This window comes from Oncorhynchus mykiss, chromosome 18, assembly GCF_013265735.2.
Source record: "Oncorhynchus mykiss isolate Arlee chromosome 18, USDA_OmykA_1.1, whole genome shotgun sequence".
In the NCBI taxonomy this organism is placed as follows: Eukaryota; Metazoa; Chordata; class Actinopteri; order Salmoniformes; family Salmonidae; genus Oncorhynchus; species Oncorhynchus mykiss.
The window spans coordinates 29,275,600-29,281,762 of record NC_048582.1 but is presented as its reverse complement, the minus strand read 5'-3'; positions in this window follow the sequence as shown (position 1 = coordinate 29,281,762).

Genomic DNA, 6,163 nt, shown 5'->3' with positions numbered 1-6,163 from the left:
GCTCCAGACCCCTCAGGACCTCAGACTGGGGCGAAGGTTCACCTTCCAACAGGACAACGACCCTAAGCACACAGCAAAGACAATGCAGGAGTGGCTTCGGGACAAGTCTCAATGTCCTTGAGTGGCCCAGCCAGAGACCGGACTTGAACCCGATCAAACATGTCTGGAAACACCGTTATTTATCTTTAATACATTTGCTAAAATTTCTAAACCTTTTTTTTCTTTGTCATTATTGGGTATTGTGTGTAGATTGATGAGGCTAAAAACAATTTAATACATATAGAATAAGGCTGTAACGTAACAAAATGTGGAAAAAGGCAAGCGGTCTGAATACTTTCCGAATGCACTGTATATATTTAATTGTTTCCAAATTAATTAAATTTTTGTTACATGTAATCTTTTGGTTCAACCATAATGCATAATACGCATCATCAACCGGGGGAAGATGTTGGGTGTGCGCTGATAAACCGTAGAAAGAATGTATGAATTTATAAGACTTGTTCATATAAAGTTATTGTTCATATGATGCGCCTGAGATCCATTCGGAAATGTTCAGACCACTAGGGGACAATGTATTTAGACAGGATATCCAGTAGGCCTCCCTCTGTAGTAGTAGGATCTCAATGTTACCTCCTCTCCTTGGTAGATGAACATGCTCAATGCCTGTGTATTTGATGGAAGAGATAGGATGTTTAGCTTCAACAAAGTGCGCTGCTACTGGATAGTCAGTCTTCTTACACTTGATTGAGCTGCACTTGATTCAGCTATGTGTTATTTTACTTATCTTTTGTTTGTCCTACGTAGGTGTTCTCAATGAACAGGTGATGAGAGATTACTTTCTTTGTCTTGCATGAGATGATACCACTAACGGATATGTGGGTGTCTGAAGAAGTATATTTTTGTAGTGCTATTGCACTGTGTGCATGAGCCCCATTTATAGTTCCCATTCGGAAAGGGTGTCAAGAGTGTCTGAGTGGCCTCAGGGGGCATGTCAGATCTCACTAAGCTATCCCCAATACTGTGACCATGCTTATAGATCACCAGTGGGGGTTCCTTGCAGAGATGTGCAGTTGTTTTGTCTGATTGCAAAACATGCCAGTGCTTTTTCAGGATTGCTTTCATTTTCTCTGAACACACTGTTGAATTGTTTTTCTTCTTCGGTTTAGTTTTTAGCAATTACTGTCTTGGTTTTTGAGATATTTTCATCATTGCAGCATCAAGGGTTTTGTCCTTGTAGCCTCTCATTTTGAATTTATCTGTAATTTTCTTAGCATTGCTGTCAAATTCTGACTCATGGCCACAGATTAGTTTAACCCTGCGCCACTGGCTATATGGTAGACCATTCTTGAGGGGAAGGGGATGCATACTATCCACACGCAGCAGGTTTTGCGGTCTGTGGGCTTTGTGTATAAGTCTGTGTGTAATGGATCATTCTCTTTGTTGATCCATAAGTCCAGGTAGTTTATTTTTCTCTCATCAGTCTGCATGGTAAATGGGAGATATTCAGAGCTCTCGTTTAGCTGAGTTTGGAATTAATTTAGTTCCTGCTGACGTTCTTCCAAGAGCACAAAGACATCATCTATGTATCTCTTCCATAGGAAGGTTTTAGAAAGTAGGGGGTGTGTCTCTGTTTTGTAAATGAGTGCTTCCTCAAATTGTCCCACATACTGGTTTGCATAGTGGAAGCCCATGGTTACACCCTGAATTTGAAGGAAAAAGTCTGACACAAAGACAAAGTCGTTTTTGGAAAATACCAGTTCAGTGAGTTACAAGATGCAATCATTGGATGAAGCATGGGTAGGGTCTCTACTGAACGAAGCGTTGCAGTGCCTGCAAGTCTCCAGTGTGTGGAATGTTAGTGTACAAGCTCTCCACATCAAAAGTGCCTAGCAGGGTGCCCTCTGGTATCCTTAAGCCCTCTATTAATGAGATCATGTGACTAATGTCTTGTATTTGACGAGAGATTCTCAACCATCGGTTTAATGTGGTGTTCCACAAACTTAGAAATGTTGGAATCACAGAGTCAAATGCAGCTAAAATGGGTCTACCTGGGGGAGGAGTCACTTTTTTGATTAATTTAGTGACTGTATAAAAAGTTTATCTAATGAAATTTCCAAATGAGGTGTGTTGGCTTTAGGGATGATCAGTGAGATACACCTGCTGGAGCGCGTGCTACGGGTGGGTGTTGCCATCGTGACCAGTGAACTGAGAAAAGGCGGAGCTTTACCTAGCATGGACTTGTAGATGACCTGGAACCAGTGGGTCTGGCGACAAATATGTAGCGAGGGCCAGCCGACTAGAGCATACAGGTCGCAGCGGTGGGTGTTATAAGGTGCTTTAGTAACAAAACGGATGGCACTGTGATAAACTGCATCCAGTTTGCTGAGTAGAGTATTGGAAGCCATTTTGTAGATGACATCGCCGAAGTCGAGGATCGGTAGGATAGTCCGTTTTACTAGGGTAAGTTTGGCGACGTGAGTGAAGGAGGCTTTGTTGCGGAATAGAAAGCCGACTCTATATTTTATTTTAGATTGGAGATGTTTGATATGAGTCTGGAAGGAGAGTTTACAGTCTAGCCAGACCCCTAGGTACTTATAGATGTCCACATATTCTAGGTCGGAACCATCCAGGGTGGTGATGCTAGTCGGGCGTGCGGGTGCAGGCAGCGAACGGTTGAAATGCATGCATTTGGTTTTACTAGCGTTTAAGAGCAGTTGGAGGCAGGGCCTCCCGGGTGGCGCAGTGGTTAAGGGCGCCAGCTGTGCCATCAGAGTCCCTGGGTTTGCGCCCAGGCTCTGTCGTAACCGGCCGCGACCGGGAGGTCCGTGGGGCGACGCACAATTGGCCTAGCATCGTCCGGGTTAGGGAGGGATTGGTCGGTAGGGATCTCCTTGTCTCATCGCGTACCAGCGACTCCAGGTGCACGGTGTAGCCTCCGACACATTGGTGCGGCTGGCTTCCGGGTTGGATGCGCGCTGTGTTAAGAAGCAGTACGGCTGGTTGGGTTGTGTATCGGAGGACGCATGACATTCAGCCTTCGTCTCTCCCGAGCCCGTACGGGAGTTGTAGCAATGAGACAAGATAGTAGCTACTACAACAATTGGATACCACGAAATTGGGGAGAAAAAGGGGTAAAAAAAAAAAAAAAAAAAAAAAGAGCAGTTGGAGGCCACGGAAGGAGTGTTGTATGGCATTGAAGCTTGTTTGGAGGTTAGATAGCACAGTGTCCAAGGACGGGACGGAAGTATACAGAATGGTGTCATCTGCGTAGAGGTGGATCAGGGAATCGCCCGCAGCAAGAGCAACATCATTGATATATACAGAGAAAAGAGTCGGCCCGAGAATTGAACCCTGTGGCACCCCCATAGAGACTGCCAATAGGGGTAATAGGGGTTGCGACAATGGCGGCGGATAGTTTCAGAAATAGAGGGTTCAGATTGTCAAGACCAGCTGATTTGTATGGGTCCAGGTTTTGCAGCTCTTTCAGACCATCTGCTATCTGGATTTGGGTAAAGGAGAACCTGGAGAGGCTTGGGCGAGTAGCTGCAGGGGGGGGGGGGCGGAGCTGTTGGCCGAGGTTGGAGTAGCCAGGAGGAAGGCATGGCCAGCCGTTGAGAAATGCTTGTTGAAGTTTTCGATAATCATGTTACCCGTGTTACCGAGCCTCAGTGCAGTGGGCAGCTGGGAGGAGGTGCTCTTGTTCTCCATTGACTTCACAGTGTCCCAGAACTTTTTGGAGTTAGAGGATGCAAATTTCTGCCTGAAGAAGCTGGCCTTTGCTTTCCTGACTGACTGCGTGTATTGGTTCCTGACTTCCCTGAACAGTTGCATATCGCGGGGACTATTCGATGCTATTGCAGTCCGCCACATTATGTTTTTGTGCTGGTCGAGGGCGTCAGGTCTGGAGTGAACCAAGGGCTATATCTGTTCTTAGTTCTGCATTTTTTGAACGGAGCATGCTTATCTAAAATGGTGAGGAAGTTACTTTTAAAGAATGACCAGGCATCCTCAACTGACGGGATGAGGTCAATGTCCTTCCAGGATACCCGGGCCAGGTCGATTAGAAAGGCCTGCTCACAGAAGTGTTTTAGGGAGCGTTTGACAGTGATGAGGGGTGGTCGTTTGACTGCAGATCCATAGCGGATGCAGGCAATGAGGCAGTGATCGCTGAGATCCTGGTTGAAGACAGCGGAGGTGTATTTGGAGGGCCAGTTGGTCAGGATGACGTCTATGAGGGTGCCCTTGTTTACAGATTTAGGGTTGCACCTGGTGGGTTCCTTGATGATTTGTGTGAGATTGAGGGCATCTAGCTTAGATTGTAGGACTGCCGGGGTGTTAAGCATATCCCAGTTAAGGTCACCTAACAGAACAAACTCTGAAGCTAGATGGGGGGCAATCAATTCACAAATGGTGTCCAGGGCACAGCAGGGAGCTGAGGGGGGTCGGTAGCAGACTTATTTCTGGAGAGAGTAATTTTTTTAATTGGTAGTTCGAACTGTTTGGGTATGGACCTGGAAAGTATGACATTACTTTGCAGGCTATCTCTGCAGTAGACTGCAACTCCTCCCCCTTTGGCAGTTCTATCTTGGCGGAAAATGTTATAGTTGGGTATGGAAATCTCAGAATTTTTGGTGGCCTTCCTGAGCCAGGATTCAGACACGGCAATGACATCAGGGTTAGCAGAGTGTGCTAAAGCAGTGAGTAAAACAAACTTAGGGAGGAGGCTTCTGATGTTGACATGCATGAAGCCAAGGCTTTTTCGATCACAGAAGTCAACAAATGAGGGTGCCTGGGGACATGCAGGGCCTGGGTTTACCTCCACATCACCCGCGGAACAGAGGAGGAGTAGTATGAGGGTGCGGCTAAAGGCTATCAAAACTGGTCGCCTAGAGCGTTGGGGACAAAGAATAAAAGGAGCAGATTTCTGGGCATGGTAAAATATATTCAGGGCATAATGCGCAGACAGGGGTATGGTGGGGTGCGGGTACAGCGGAGGTAAGCCCAGGCACTGGGTGATGATAAGAGAGGTTGTATCTCTGGACATGCTGGTTGTAATGGGTGAGGTCACCGCATGTGTGGGAGGTGGGACAAAGGAGGTATCAGGGGTATGAAGAGTGGAACTAGGGGCATTATTAACACATTTGAGAGGCACACTGCCATGTGGTACTTAACTCACTGTGGCCTCTGCATTCCTCCAGACGCTCGCCAATTGCATCGCACCATCAATATGGCGCCTCATTTTTGGATCAAGCATAAATTGGCTTTTACAATGCTGAAGGGTCCATATAGCTCTGCATTGGCATGATTGGCTGACAATAGTTGCGGGAGGTCCTGTTTTTTTTATTTTTTTCCATTTTTATTTATTTCACCTTTATTTAACCAGGTAGGCTAGTTGAGAACAGGTTCTCATTTACAACTGCGACTTGGCCAAGAGAAAGAAAAGCAGTGTGACAAAAACAACAACAGATTGTATCTAAACAATTTCCTTCTCAACAGCTCTGTGCTGCTCCACAAAGAACAATAAGTATTAATGCCCTTACTTCTGCAGACGCCATATCATCGAAAATGCAGCACGGCCAATGCAGACCCCCAGATTGACCACGCAGGGCCTTCAACAGTTGAATATCCATGCTCTACAGGCAAAAAATATAGGGTTGGCCTAAAAACTACAACTCCCGTGATTCTCTGAATGAAAAAATCGACTACAGGCTAAGGAAGTTAAAACATGTTTTACAGAAACAAAACTTGATATTTACATGATAGACTTTATCTTAAGACTTTTACTAGACACTACCTAAATAAATGGCCCATAGAAGTTACATATCCATTATTTGGCCCACGTTTAAAAGCTAAACAAACACAGTTGCATATAATTTAGGGTCCACGTGGTTTGAGAGTTGATATGCTTAGTTCATGTCATAGTTGGAACTAAAAAAAGTCAAACTTGTTAAATGTTTGACTGCGGCACATGTATAGTTGATGTGGCTGGGCTGAACGACAACCAGTTATAAAGTCGAAAATGTACAAGTTTGGTAGTTTCAACTTGCACTTTAACGCTGCAATACTCTGAGTTCTTACTGCCTGAGTGCCCACACAGGGTAGTCTCCTCCCAGCTGTGGGCAAGGAAAATACATCTGGATGTGGGCGCGGTTATCAAAAATAC